At 40.7% G+C, this 15,456-nt stretch overlaps 1 protein-coding gene and 1 long non-coding RNA gene across 2 annotated transcripts in view; one reads left to right on the top strand and one right to left on the bottom strand.

Annotated features, from left to right (window-relative positions):
• Positions 1–15,456, top strand: part of LOC119913119 (butyrophilin subfamily 2 member A1-like) — a 206,992-nt gene that overhangs the window by 15,787 nt on the left and 175,749 nt on the right. The gene's annotated exons all lie outside the window — the stretch shown is intronic.
• LOC119913130 lies at positions 1,374–14,190 on the bottom strand. The gene is made up of 3 exons (XR_005446384.1): positions 14,181–14,190; positions 13,706–13,708; positions 1,374–1,459 (listed from the first exon to the last, which is right to left on the bottom strand). It is a non-coding gene; the product is annotated as an uncharacterized LOC119913130 (long non-coding RNA).

The raw sequence follows: 15,456 nt of genomic DNA, 5'->3' as shown, positions 1-15,456 counted from the left end.
CCATTGTAAATATGACACAGACACCGACTACAATCTTTCGGGAAGTAAAGGAGTTGGCAGACGTAACTCAGAAGCCTGCGTTACAGATGAAGATTGGGGAGCAAAGAATGCAAGAAAATGATGAGGTTTTAATTTTCATGTGTTATTTTGCAACAAGATACTGGTTGGTGTTTTCTTTTCTTCCAGAGTATATGGGGATGTACAGAGGGGGATTCAAATACTCAAACAAGGACAGTGTGGATGGACTCTGGACAAGGACGGTGTGGAAACGTCTGGATTGCATCGACACTGCTGAGGAGCTGCAGTGGAATACCTTCCTATGTCTACTTTGATATAGATATGAATACATATGCAAATGAATAATACTTAATTAACAATTATATTCTTTGTGTGTTAACTGTGTAAAGACTTGTACTTTCACTTAGGGAGTTAATATTTGGGGACCTCAGTTTTTTTTTTCTTTTTCTTGATGCTTAGGGATATAGGGTCTAGGTAGGGAAAGGTCTGTTGGAGGGTCCGATGGGTTGACCAGCCTGAATTCGGACATGGTTTTGATTTGTTTAATTTCCTGAGGTTTTCACATGTATTGGCTAAACCGTATTTCTGCATTGACTGATAAAGATGTCGTTCATTAATTGGACTGGAGTACCATGCGTGGCCGCCTAAGGCAGAGGGGCCGTGAGAAAATGTTCCTGTCTCGATTGTCTTGGAGGGAATTTGGAATGAAGGCTGCCGGACAGGTTTTTCGTTCTCACACTCCATAAAGTTGATATGTTGTTAAAAATAATATGCTAGAAGTGTGTGTTGGAGAAATTTATCTCTTTTTGTTTTTCGAGACTCAATTAAGTCTCGTAGGGGGGAATATGTGGTGTATAACATATGTGCATCTGGCCATTACGTGTATCCGGCCATTACAGTTTAACATAATGCTCTGCAGCTGGTGAGAGGGACAGTGAACCCTTATGGGGAAGTAATGATTGATGGGTGCAGTGTTAGGGGAAGTAGAAATTAGGTATAAAGAGATTAGTGTGTATGAAGGGACTGTACCCTTCTGTGGTGTCTAATAGATGGTTACACTTATTTTACAGCACTGTGCCCTTATATGGTTTTTAGCAGAGACCTAAACATGTCCTATATAAGCTGTGTTCGATGTACAGAGAGACAGAGTGGTCATCGGGCTGGGTCACTCTCCAAGCTGCTGCAGAGCTTGTAATTGATGCTGAATTCTTTGATGTAATAAACTTTGATAATCAAGAACAGTGTCAAGCGGATTTCTTCTCAACACATCATCGCAGCATTATCGTTCGGACACCACACTCCGTCCCTGTTGTTCACTCACTGACCTGCATCAGAGGGGAAAAGATCCTGTTTGGATTCACTGCAGCTCTGTTTTCCTGCATGAGGACATTTTTCATCGTCTTCTCTGAGAGCTGCTCAGGAACTCTGACTGTGAAATGTTCTACGATACAGATAATCTGGACTGAAGTGGACTCATGCTGCTGTGTGGATTGTGGTGAACTATTGTCCAACTATTCTGATAATCATTTTTCATGTAAAAACATCTGCTGGCTGTCACATGTGAAGATTTGCTGCTTTTCATTTGAATGTTTGTTAATAAAGTTGAGGTTTCGACACAACAAGCATTGTAAAGGTGTCACTTTGGGCCATGAGTAACTGTGACAGCATTTCTCACAATTTACAGAATCTTTACAATCAATCGATTAATGGAGAAAATAATCAGAATGAAAATAATCATCAGCTGCAGTCTGATAGTTCAAAATGAGCTCCAGCTCAACAACTACAGCAGTAAAATGCTGCTTTATATTAATGTGTGAGGAAAAATAATCTGATGGTAGAATATTTAATAGTACAACAGTCATAGGGACATTTACTGCTGTAATACTTCAAGTACATTTTCCTGATTGTTCTCTTTCTCTTGGACTTTTACTTCAGTAACATTTTCAATGCAGGACTTGTATTTATTTAGTAGTGTGTTATGGGTACTTTTACTTTAGTTTCTGTATACTTGATCCACAACTGCTTTTCTCTGTCTGTATCAAAGGGAAACTAATGATCTTGGTTATTTCTCCTGTAACCAACTTTCTGATGCTGAACTGATCTCTGCTGCAGAGACATGAGGCTGTGATGTGTCTGTTTCTGACAGCGTCCACTGTTGGCAAATATTTATGTATCTTTGACTTTAAACACAATATAAAACTAAAGTCAAAATGTTACTTGAGTCAGAGTACAGATCCATGATGTTGGTAAAACTGTATCTATGTGTTCAATGTAGGTATGTAGAATCTTAATCCACAGAGTACGTGCATGTTTTTATTTCACACAATCAGAGCTGTTGATCCTGTTAATGTTGCTTGGAGCTGGAATCAAAAGCAGCTCAACCAAAACCCTCCTGAGCTTCCAGGCAGCCGTCCGGCTATCAGGTTACAGACAGCGAGCGTTATGTCCTCATTTTAAAACCATGAAGCTGACAGTCCAGTCTGACTCTTTATTTACATTCTAACAGACTTTAAATCAGTTATTTGTTGACCTTTGAGCAGCTTCCTGCCTTTAGAGCAGACGTAACCAAAAGTCAGTAAAGTCAATAAAACAGGATTATGAACTTTCTTTAACTGTAACTTTGTAGCTGAGAACTGAAAGTGAACTCTGAAGGCTCTAAATGTCTGGGGACCTGTTTGTAATGAGATAATAACATGGAGGGACTTTTAGAGGGCAGAGTTTGCTATGAAGCAGCTCTGAGCTCATTTTGTCTTCACCCCCCCTTAGTCAGGATGTGAGATCAGTTCTTCCTCGTTACTGTTGGCTGGTAGAAACTGACTGCTGCTCTTTTATTCAGGGTTTAATGTTCTCCAGTGCTGTGCCGGCGTTTTATATTCGACAATATGTAATTATAATAATAAATGTAATATAATAATAAACAGTGATAAAAGAGTGTGCATTGCAAAGTTTTTAGGCAAAATGAACTTAACAAAAAGAGAATTATAAATAGCATAAAGAAAAGTTAAAAATACTGAGCTTAATCTGACTCAGCTCCTAACCAAACCGACCCGCCCACACCTTAAAAACCTGGAAAAATCTACTCTGCTAGACGTTGTTTTAACAAATGCTCCTGTAAATGCGCAGCCAGTGGGGTCTTTGCTGATGTCATCAGTGACGACTGGCCTATTGCAGGAATACCAGACTCAACTACCCCGACCCCAGTTTCCTTTCCAAGAGTAGAGTAGAGCCCTGACTGCAGTTCACCACTGTGCCCTCAGGTTTATCACTGACAACAGTTACTGTTATTATCACTGTGATCAAAATGTGGGATGGGCCTCTCTCTCTGTGAGGCGTGAGCAACATGCTCTCTTCTTTATCTATAAAGCTCTTCTTTCAGAACTACCTCCACAAATATCTACTTTCATTTCTCCAGACTTAAAGAGACTCCAGTGGTCTCCACAGAGCTGAGCAGGACTGCTTTTACTTCCTTCGCTCCATATTTATGGAATAAACTGCAGACCAAACTCGAGCAAAACTTTGTTTTAAAGAATCAATATGATGTGGTTTGTTATTGTTCCACTAGAATTGTACATTTTGGTTCATATATTCACTTGTTTGTACATGTTAACATGTTTACACAGGGTGCAGCCTAAAAAGAGCTCCAGCTGATTCCCTCTTCAAATAAAGTGTTAAAAAGTACAAGTTCCTCTGTGTTTAATATTGTTCAGTTTGCTCTTCTCTTTTTGTTAGAAGTGTTTCATCTGCATCAGTTAGAAACAGCCACTGTGTAACACGGTTATTTCTAGAGAATGCACTTTGATTGTTGATCGGCCGAAACTCTGATTTAGCTATTTCTGTTTAATACAATTATTTTACTTTCTTTAATCTGCATGAAGGTGTCGATAAGATCACTTTAAAATATCCCACTTGCTGCCTCGCCTACTGTTGCCTGTAGTCTGTTGTTCTCTTGTAGACAACCAAACCACTTGCTTTGTTACTGAGGGAGCTGCGTATTATCTGCCTTCTCCTACAGCACAGGTACCCGATACCATCTGATTATTCCTAAATATTTACAACTCAAAGAATTATTGTGGCAACAACACGGGAACAGGCCGTTGTTGACTAAAGTAGCATAAGACTACATATAGAGGGAGACGTGTGCATCTCAGGACTGTTGAATCCTCTCCCTCTGCAGCTCAGAACAGCTGCTAGTCTGACTAATGATCATCATTATAAAACAAATAGCAACCAAGCGAATTAGAGAAAATAAATAATTTCTATCCAAAGAAAGCCAGGCTCTGTGTAACGAGAGGTTCTGCTGATTTATCACAATCAATCCAATGATTTTTAAACAGTGTGTAGCCTACATTTATTCTGCAGAGACTAAACACACTTTGACACGTCACTAATGGAAAGTGAAAGTATTTCTGCAGCTTCGGGTCACACAGGCTGTTTTCCAACACAGTGTGCAGTTACAGGAACTGAGTAACATTAGTAGAACAACCTGAAACAGAAAAGGTTTTTTTCCCTGATGTTGTAGATGTTTGAAGTTAATGCCCAAATTAACATTAGCTTGTTAAATCTACCTTCCTCTTTCCTCGTCTCTCTCTGCCTCTCCTCAGATGCGTTCTGCCGACGTGTCTTTACTGTGTTACTTTGTTGTTTTTAGCTTCTCAATACTTATTTACTCCTCATTTCTGATCTCCTTCAAATTAAAAGATTTAAAGATTTATATTAAAAGTTTCTTCCCTCTTGTTTGCGTGCAGACAGACAGAGGATTTTTCTTCATGTTTCTACTTTTCCCTCCTGTGAACAAAGAGAAGCTCCTGTGCTGCATGTTTATATGGAGCTTTCACCCAGAGTGCTTTACAAAGTGCGTCTCATCACCTGATTGGCTAAATCTTCATATCATCAGTCAGTGATTGGCTCAGCTGCTGCACTCACATGTTAGTTAGTGTGTTGCACATTTTTAAGAGTTATTTTAGTTATTTTATTTTAGGACTTTTCTTTTAAAGCCATGAATTGTTAAACATTAATAACAAGTTGTTAAATAAATCATGTACATGCAGAGGTCTGAGGACCAGTTAGTGAGCAGGAAACCAGCAGCTGGACATCAGTGGTTTGACTGGTTTGAAGGTGTGAAGCTCGACCTCAGTGAGGAGCAGACGACCTCTGGCTCTGCTGGAAACTCAAACACAAATAAACAATGTTCTGCTTGGAAATGAAATGAATGATGTTTTTGCTTAATTTAGCTCGTGTGTGTTTTTTCACACACACTCTGACAAACACACACCAAGACAAGCCCCACACACTCTTTAGCTACACTGATACAAGATGAAATAAACCATTTGGACGGTATCTCTGATTCTTTATCTGGAATCAGGCTCCATTTCAACGACTCAGAGTTTCTTCCTCAACAGGAAATGTCAGTAGTTCTGCAGGTTTTGGTCATAAAATGACCTGATGATGGCGCTAGAGGAAAAGTTATTACAGTTTATCCTGACTGAACTAAGTGGTGACTTTGCATCCGCAGAGCCGCACTGTTAAAAAACTTACTCCATTGATCAATCAGTCACTGAATCAATCGATGTCCCGATCACAACGTGCTTCATTTAAAATCATTTAAAAGCCAAAAACTTTTCTTCAGGTTATCAGTTGATTAATAAAATGATTACTGATCTCTGCTGGAAGGAACCCGCCTGTTGCCACGACAACGTCTCCGCTCAGAGAAGATGGCGAGGGATTGGACCAACCGTATGATGATGTCATTGCTGATGTCACCACCGAGGATCATTTCAAAGCTAAACTTTCTTCTTCTGTTGTTTGTTCAGCTGGAGGTTTTCAAAGGTTTCTCAATAAAGTAAAAAGAAAATCAGCTTTCAGAAGAGTTTGTTGGCCTGTTTTTATTTGTTGCTTTGACATTTTTACTTTTGTTTTATTGATGTTTTTTGGTTTAATAGCTTTAAGGCCTGCACACTGAAATAGCTGCAGTTTTATGAATCACATTAAAGCCCCAACAGTTTGTGCAGGAAATAATTATTTCTGACTTCTGCGACAAATTAATAAAATAAGGTTTATTATTATTAATATTATTATTACAGCCAGAAAACCCTGTTTGAGTGTTCATATGAAAACCTGACTGCTTCTCTTCATTATGTCGCTGTGTTTCTGAGAATCTCATGAAAACCAGGACCTGCTGATTTATTTGATGTGTGATATCTCTGAGAGAAGAAGACTGAATCTCCTCCATAGTTAACAGACTGAGAATCAAAACTCTATTAACAGAAACAGACACTCTGTACTGAAGCTGAACGAGGTCGATGCTGTTCAGGTCTGTGGTTGTGGTTTTGTTTATTCTTAGTTTTCTGAACTGAAGAGAGGTGAGTATCTGTTAGCCGCAACCAAACCAGAGAACTTCAAATTTTCCATCCGACAGCTTTGTGAAACCCAAAGAACCACAGGAGGAAAACAAGAACGAGAAGAAGTTTATTGAACCTGCAGAGAAACAAGTTGCCGGGGCAACAAGAGTAAAAAATTGATAAAATCATTAAATATAAATAACAGTAAAGTTTGTATATATATTTTAACAATTTGTCTAATCTTTAGTTATAGTTTTTCATGTCACTGATTTTACACAGAAAAACATCTAAAAATGTTGCAAAACATTTACCACATGTTAACGTCATGTGACTTATGTAGCGTACTGAAAGTCCAGTATGCCTGTCGCTGGGCGTCGTATGTCATTTTGGGGAACGGTCATACATGTTATTGTTCTGTCCAACAGACATTTACAGTATGTCATTTTGGGAAATTTAAGATTCAACCTATTTTGTCGTTTATGTATGAGGATTTGTCTCTTTGTAGCTGCCTGAGTCTAATTTAGCTTTGACAGTGAAATCTAATAAATGGATGTGCTGAGGTGTGAGGGGCTCTGGGGACCAGTTCCAGGCCAGCTGGACATCAGTGGTTGGACTGGTCTGAAGGTGTGAAGGTCTACCTCAGGCCCCATCCACACTACTCCGTTTTAGTTTACAAACAGAGAATTAATACAAATACGATCTCAGTCCACACCAACGTTTTAGCTGTGTTTTCGAGTTGATCTCAGTCTACATTAAAACGACTGAAAACACACATCTATTGGCCATTCAGGTACACTAAGCATGTGCATGCCAGTGTAAACATGAAGCAGATGGTCTCTATCTAGATAGAAGAAGATTTAGCGAAAGAATAAATACAGTCGAAGAAGTTTTTTTTGCATGCACCAATAACGAGCTGGGACTATTACTGACTGTAACACGGGAGTGTGGCAGCGGAAAAAAGACTGGGAGTCGTCACAAGCTAAACCGCAACATGCACAGTACAAGTGTAGGCGAAAAAGTGTTATTTGCATGGTATACAATATAATAAAAAGAATACCAAGTCAAAAACTCTGTCAGTAGCATTGTGTTTCTGCTTTGCGTGACTTATAAGTCCCGATCGGAGTGCCGAACGTGAGCGGCTTGCGTCATTGTTTCTAAAGTCCTCAGTTTTTGCCCATCTTTACTAAAACGAAGTTTCGAAATGCAAAATGGGGTTGGCAGCATTCCAAACATCTCTGTTTAAGGTCTTTGTTTTCACCGTTGTAGCCTGGACGGGGAGGCGCAAACGTAGCAAAAGGTCTCTGTTTTAATTAAAAAATGCAGTAGTGTGGATGGGGCCTCAGTGAAGAGTAGACGACCTCTGGCTCTGCTGGAAACTCTGAACACACAAACACAAACAGTTCAAACAACATGAGAAACTGTTGGAGACAAAGAAACTTCATCACCAGACAACAACTCTATTTATTATATTAATTATATTAAAATTGAAAATATTTCCTGCATTCTGGTGAAATTTCTGCACCGATTTCTGTTTTTTTCCCGTTCTCTCAGATTAGTTTTTTCCTGTAACCTCTTTAAATGTGTCTTTAAATTCAGTCTTGGCCACAGGTAGTCTTAACGACTGTAACGACAGTCGTCACAACAACAAGGAACACTAACGAACCAGCGGTATCGATGACCCGGGATAACGACCCCACTGAGGTTAAAGAGCTGAGTTTCCCTGCCAGTCAGTCAGAACTGAAGAAGTCCTTTGGATGAGGGACGAAACGTCTTCCAGTATCTTCAACCAAGTCAAGTTGCCCTTGATTTTAACCTTCTTTTGATATTTAAATGTGCACGTGGCATCTTTTCACCTGCATGATAAATACAACCATATATAAAGAGGTTACTCCCCCAAACCAAATGCACCAAAGAGGAGGGAAGACTAAATCATGCCTGCATGTATGTTGACTCAGTGAGGATGAAAATAAATGAGAAAAGTTGATCTACGGTAGAAAACTTGTCTGAAAGCAACACAGAATGCTGCATTATATGATTCATTGTTACTGCATTATATTTTTATATTTTGAATTGTTACCTGCAGCCTGATTTTAGTCTTTAAATAAATTAAGACATTCCAGCCATAATTTGATACAGAAAAAAGCAGAAATCTTCAGCAGACTGCAGTTTTAATCCCCTTCAATGTTGAAGCAAACATACGCTCTTACATTGCAACATCCAAATGTTTCAAAAACTTCCCTAGAATGCACGATCTGTGGGATAAAACAAATTACTGGGGCAACAATTCCCAGATACCTGCTCAAGTTTGATCTCCTAATTTAGGATGAAGTCTGGAAGATAGCATGTAAGCTGATCAACCTTATTCATCATTGACCAAGACTACAGACTTGTCTTTGGATAATTGAACACATTAAACATTAACATTAAAATTGTGAGGAAGCAGTTAGCTTAGCTTAGCTTAGCATAAATACTGGACGCTGTTAGTCGTGCTCTGACCTGCTGTGGAGTGATTTTGGTTTTTGGTTCCTGTTCTCAAAGTTTTGGTTTTGTGTTCTCTGTTTAGTCTATTGTTCCTGACCCTTTTCATTCTGTGCTCTCTGTCTTGCCTTGGTCCTGTCTGGTATGCATGCCGTTCGTGTCTTCTGTTAACTTTGTCAAGTCTGTCCTTGAGTATTGTCGCATGCATTACTTCCTGTTTTACTTTGCTATCCTCCTAGTGTCTGGTGATCGTGTCTAGCTTTGTTCCTGTTCTGTCTAGTTTGTCTGTCTGCTTGTTCTTATGATCATTTTGGTATTTTCTTTATTCTGATCTGTTCAATTTTAGTTTCATGTCTGATTTGCCTTCCTGTTTCACTCTACCTCCTGTGTGCCTGCTGTGCCTGATTAGTCCCTCATGTCGTTCACCTGTGCATCTCCTGCTCGTTTGTTCCTGTATTTAATGTGCTCAGTTCTGTTTAGTCCTTGTGCATCCTCGTGTAATGTTGAGTGTTCTGTCCTGCCACTGTATTTTGGATTAATCTGTTTCTGGATTTCTGAGCCTTTGTTGGATTTACCCCTGTGTTTGGACTCTCGCCTGCCTGTGCTCGGTCGTGAGCCTGTTTTTGTTTATTTAATTAAATTCCTTGAACTGCACCCTCTTTGCTAGTATCTGCATTTGGATCCACACCTCAGTTTGTTTGGCGTTGCACTCAGCCTTTCCATGACAGAGGCAGGGGAAACCGCGAACCTTGGTTCTGTTCATTTACATTACATTAAATTTACTCATTTGGCACTTTTATCCACAGCGACTTACATTTAAGGAACAACATACAAGCATCAATAAAGCAAGAGATCTACAAGTGACAATAGATACTAGTAAGAGTTAACAGCACATCCAGCGTCCAAAGTTAATAAATAAAGAGCAGCTGTACCTCTCGTCCTGTTGGTCTGATGGCTGTTTGTCAATAACTGAGGTCTTTTGTTCCTCTCACTGCTGAGTAGACTGCAGCTGAATAACACTCTGGAAGACAAAATGCATACAAATTACATTACTGCAGGTACAACAACTGTACTGTTAGTAGATTCACTGCTGTACTACTAATTCTGCAACACTCAATAATGACAAAATAATTTTATTTTTTATGTAGAATTACAATAACTTTTAAACTTTATGTGGTGGTGGAAAGTGTTTTGATGTTTCTTTTTACGATATTAGTTATTGACAGCAGCGCAGCCAATAACTGACACAAGATATGCCCATAGCAACATAAATGTTACGACCCATGAGGTCTGGGTGCTATAGTTGTGTTACTTTGGGTGTGTCTGTCTCTCCCCCGCAGATGTGTACGTGCAGCCTGCTGAGTGACGCTGGGTGGAGCTCACAGCTGGGGCCGATAAAGGCCAATTAGTAGGCTATGTAAGCCGGGCCAGTTGAGTGCTCGTGGTGTGGTGGTCGCCTCACTTCTCGCTCGTCATCGGCTTAATCCCTGTCTGTCAGTGGTTATTCACATTAGTCTGGGTAACGTACTGTGCGACTTACTGTATTGTTTACGGTGTGTTTTACTGTTTTACTAAGTGACCGGCGGTTTGCCACCTGCAACCTCTCCGCGCTCAGTAGGGCCAGAGGCCCCGTGGAGGCAGCTGTCGGTTCAGCGTCCCCGGGCAGTGGAAGCCGGTGTGGTGAGCGGCGGGTGCCCTCCATGCGTGCTTCCCGACGCGGTGGCGGTGGGGACTGTGTGGTCAGCTGGGTGGTACTTTATGTTATTTAGATACCTCGTATAATTTACATTTATATTTGTCTCTCGTGTAAGCAGAGATTGCTTTTTGTTTTGCCCTCTTTTCTAAGAATAAATACGTTTACTTGACACATGTTTTTCCACCCGGGTTATTAATCTTTTGTTCGTCCCCCACCCCTAGATAAGCCGGGGACGTAACAATAAATTAAGCAAATGACCGTCCTCCAATCTGATGCCTGAAGCCGAGTCAGTCGGTGGAAGATTAGGGACACCTGACGTCGTAGACAATGATGAATGCGGGAACTCAAGACACAGGCTTTCAGCCGCCAACAAATTCAGTAAGATCTCTTCTTCAAAATCCATTTGAGAGGAGAACTTTGGTGGAGAAACTACATGTCAAAGATCTTGGCCCAGACCAAGCTGACATCAAAATCAGTCTACAGGCTAGCGAGAAAGTTAAAACGTACGTACATGCTCTGCAATTCAATTCAATTTCAATTCAGTTTTATTTATATAGCGCCAAATCACAACAACAGTTATCTCACAGCGCTTTTCATAAAAGAGCAGGTCTAGACCGTACTCTGTGATGTTATTTATAGAAGCCCAACAGTTCCCACCAAGAGCAAGCACTAGGCGACAGAGGCAAGGAAAAACTTCCTTTTGAGAGGCAGAAACCTCGAGCAGAACCATGGCTCAGGGTGGGCGGCCATCTGCCTCGACCGGTTGGGGTGAAGGAGAGAGAGAGAGAGAGAGAGAGAGAGAGAGAGATGTAAGGAGAGGGGGGGAGGCAGCCTACACAATATACACACAGAGGTACAGACAGTAAAGGTAATGTTGCTATAGACAGAATGAAAAATGGTACAGATATTTATAATAGTGTTAATGGTAACCATCGTAATGTTAATGATTATAATAACAATAATAACAATAAGACTAGCAAAAATAGTCGTTGCAGCAGAGGGTGTCGAGCAGGAACACGGGGGCAGCAGGTGACCCGCAGCCACAGCTCCAGACTCCACAGCTCCAGAGCCAGAAAACCTGCAGGAAGTGATAGGAGAGAGGAGAGGGACGAGAAAGCACAAGACTACCAGAAAGGGGAGAAGTTGTGTTAGTAACATGCAATAATGGGATAAGGTTGCATACAGAGGGAGAGAAAGTAGAGGAGAGAGGAGCTCAGTGCATCATGGGAAATCCCCCGGCAGTCTAGGCCTATAGCAGCATAACTAAGGGATGGTTCAGGACTACCTGAGCCAGCCCTAACTATAAGCTTTATCAAAGAGGAAAGTCTTAAGCCTACTCTTAAATGTGGAGATGGTGTCTGCCTCCTGAACCCAAACTGGAACCTGGTTCCACAGGAGAGGAGCTTGATAGCTGAACGCTCTGGCTCCTAGTCTACTTTTGGAGACTCTAGGAACCACAAGTAACCCTGCATTCTGGGAGCGCAGTGCTCTGGTGGGGTAGTAAGGTACTATGAGCTCTTTAAGATAAGATGGTGCCTGACCATTAAGAGCTTTGTAGGTAAGAAGAATGATTTTAAATTCTATTCTGGATTTTACTGGAAGCCAATGCAGAGAAGCTAAAACAGGAAATGTGATCTCTTTCCTGGTTCCTGTCAGAACACGTGCTGCAGCATTCTGGATCAGCTGAAGAGTCTTAATGGACTTTTTCGAGCAGCCTGATAATAAGGAATTGCAGTAATCCAGCCTAGAAGTAACAAATGCATGGACTAGTTTTTCTGCATCATTTTTAGACAGGATGTTCCTGATTTTCGCAATATTACGTAGGTGAAAAAAGGCGGTCCTTGAAATTTGCTTAATGTGAGACTTAAACGACATGTCCTGATCAAAGATAACTCCAAGATTCCTCACAGTGGTGCTGGAGGCCAAGGCGATGCCATCCAGGGAAACTATATCTTTAGATAATGCGTCACGGAGGTGCTTAGGCCCCAGAGTAATAACTTCAGTTTTATCTGAGTTTAACATGAGAAAATTACAGGTCATCCAGGTTTTAATTGGAAATTGGTACAATAGAAAAGCTTGGCTAGCTGGTTGCCGTATTTTGCTTCCCATGCTTGATTTTTAAAACAGCGAGAACGGATACAATATGGACTGTTACAGGAGTAAATGACAGATACATTTATCTGAGAAGATTAAGAAACATGAGTGTACAAGGGCACATATGGACAATATGGTGAAGCTTGCCATGCTAGACAGAGTAAACATCGCTACACAGCTGGACGAAGGCCACAGGATTGAAGAGGTGGAAAAGAACAGGCATGTTTATCAAAGATAATTGACAGTGTTAAATTCTGGGGGGCCTTTAAAACGGTCTTTGAGCTTGCCTTTTCTTTTCACGCCACTTTCTATGTTTATGTTCACTGTTTGTTTTTGTCTAAGACACTTTTTAATATATTTTCCACCTGCTGTCACTCTTCTTAACACCACGGCTGTGAGGGTGAAAGACCGAATATAACTGGAGGGTATTTATCTGTAACAGGGAACTGGACGACCACAAAGCTGCTCGCTCTGTTAAAACAAGATCAAGTGCAACAAAACAGACAAACATCAGTTAAAACAGACCACCTAATAGTGTGAAACCACAACAGCTTCACGCCACAGTTCACTGGAATCAACAGGTTGCTCCTGTGGTTTGATTTGCAGAAACACAAAAAAGATGCAGAAGACAATCAACCAAGTGTCTTTGGTCTGCTGAGTCCATCTTCTCTGTTATTTACATTGTTATTTATTAAGCACTTAATGTAATAATTATTTACATTAAAGCAAACAGATCAATAATGATGTTTGAGTAAAAGTTTAAATATATTTAGATATACTACATATGAGCAGAATGCAGAGAAATGTAAGCTCTAATGACTTATTATATTATCCCTTTGTCCTGCAACAGTCCTGCAGTGAAACATGTGCAGTGTTTTTATCAGAAACAGGAAACTGGACAAACACAGAGCTGTTAGCGTCTTTTAACAGATTCACTACAGGGTGCACAACAGACAGACTCCCATACAACACATATCCTTGAAGTCGAACCCATGCAACTTGAAGAGCTCATCTGACACCAACGGAGCATCTCCATCGAGGACATTTCCTTAATTCCTGCCCTGTTCAGCCGATTCAAGACCTTCTCAGAATGCAGATCCAAGCCACTGTCATGAATCAGAATCAGTTTTTACGCCAAATGGTTCACACATAGAAGGAATTTGCTTTGGGGAATTGGTGCATAACAATCAATATAAAATACATAAATAGGGAGATTTGTGCAGTGAGATAGTCCTGATGGGCCGTGGCCTCTTGTCAAAGGGGAGTGTCTGAAACAGTTTGTGTCTGGGGTGGGAGGGTCAGCCACAAGCTTTCTGTCTCACATCAGGCTGCATCCACACAATGCTTTTGTTTTAAAACAAAATCAATCTCAGTCCACGCCAGTGTTTTAGCTGAGAATCAGAATTCATCTCTGTCTATATTAAATCAACTGAAAACGCACGTGGCCATTCACGTACAGTGGGCATGCTTGTGCTGGTGTAAACAGGAAGTTAATCGTCTACAAAAGAAGAAAGTACCACAGATGAATGCAGAATAACAATGGTGGTTTTAAGGACAGACAACGATCTGGGACTTACTGAAATTGACACGGGAGTACAAAGTGACTATGGTAGCAGAAAACAGTCTGGGTACAAGTTCTAGTAGAGAACATGATTCTCAAAAATACCTAAACAAAAACACTGTCAGTAGCATTTCAGGTGTGCAGATCCGAACTTGTCACATATTGAGGCTTGGTCAAGGCCCTTTAGCGTCATTTGTCCATTTTAAGGCTCTGCGGTCAAGTTAGCAATGCTTAGCAACCATAAATATGCAACATCTGGTTAGACTAGCTAGCTAGCTTTAGTGTCAAATAACTACCATGTTACTTAAGCTTTATATGCTTTGTCACTTTTTTGGTATTGGATGCCCTACGATCTCAACTATGACGCTATAGCGATCCCTACTGTGTTACAAACTTTGACCATGCGTCCATATGTAACAAGTTGGGGATTGACAACGAGATGTTTCAGTCTGGACGGCTTGAAAGTAGCATTTTAAAACAAAAACATAGTAGTGTGGATAAATCCTCAGAGTGCTGGAGGTGTAGCGGTCCTGGAGGGTCTGTTGACATTAAGTCCAGTGGTCTCTGTTTTTTGGGGATGATAATGATGAATTTGTTTTCCTCCTGTTATTCAAAGCAACAGTAGAACTCATTTAGTTTGTCGGCCAGGCTAAAGTCCCCACCAGAGCACTGCGCTCCCAGAATGCAGGGTTACTTGTGGTTCCTAGAGTCTCCAAAAGTAGACTAGGAGCCAGAGCGTTCAGCTATCCCCAAATATGTATTTTTACATTTGTGTTGTGCAAAGTCATATCAATAGAAGCAGGGAGGGATTTGTACGTTTGTGGCTCGCTTCCAGTCAATTAATGGAATTTAGTGTTCTGTGGAAATCTGTAGAAAGAAATCCACAAGTCTGAGAATCAGTTCATTAGCTACACCAGCAGGTAGCGACAACGACATTCCCTCACGTGAGTTAACACGATATCAGCACTACCCAGCATCACCCTCATCTACAGAGACAACAAGGAGGAGGACTGTAGCCTGGTTTCAACCAGGATGTGAAAAATAACTGGAGAATCTTTATTTAACTCAACGATGGTGATTCAGGTTCATCATTATGACGTCCCCTTCTAACCTACCTGTGACCATCACAGCTAAATGCCTCGGCCCAACCCTTATTCTAAATGCAATGCAAATTCAATTCTAGCCTGAACTTTCAGAGAAGAAATAATTTACCTCTGCATCGTCTGATTCGCTGCCGTTGGCAATGTGATATTCTGATGGCACTGAATGTG

The sequence above is a fragment of the Micropterus salmoides genome, unplaced genomic scaffold (assembly GCF_014851395.1).
Source record: "Micropterus salmoides isolate LMB-PRFRI ecotype aquatic unplaced genomic scaffold, ASM1485139v1 Ms_hic_scaffold_2, whole genome shotgun sequence".
Lineage (NCBI taxonomy): Eukaryota > Metazoa > Chordata > Actinopteri > Centrarchiformes > Centrarchidae > Micropterus > Micropterus salmoides.
The sequence above is the reverse complement of the archived record's forward strand: the minus strand, read 5'-3'. Positions and strand labels throughout refer to the sequence as shown.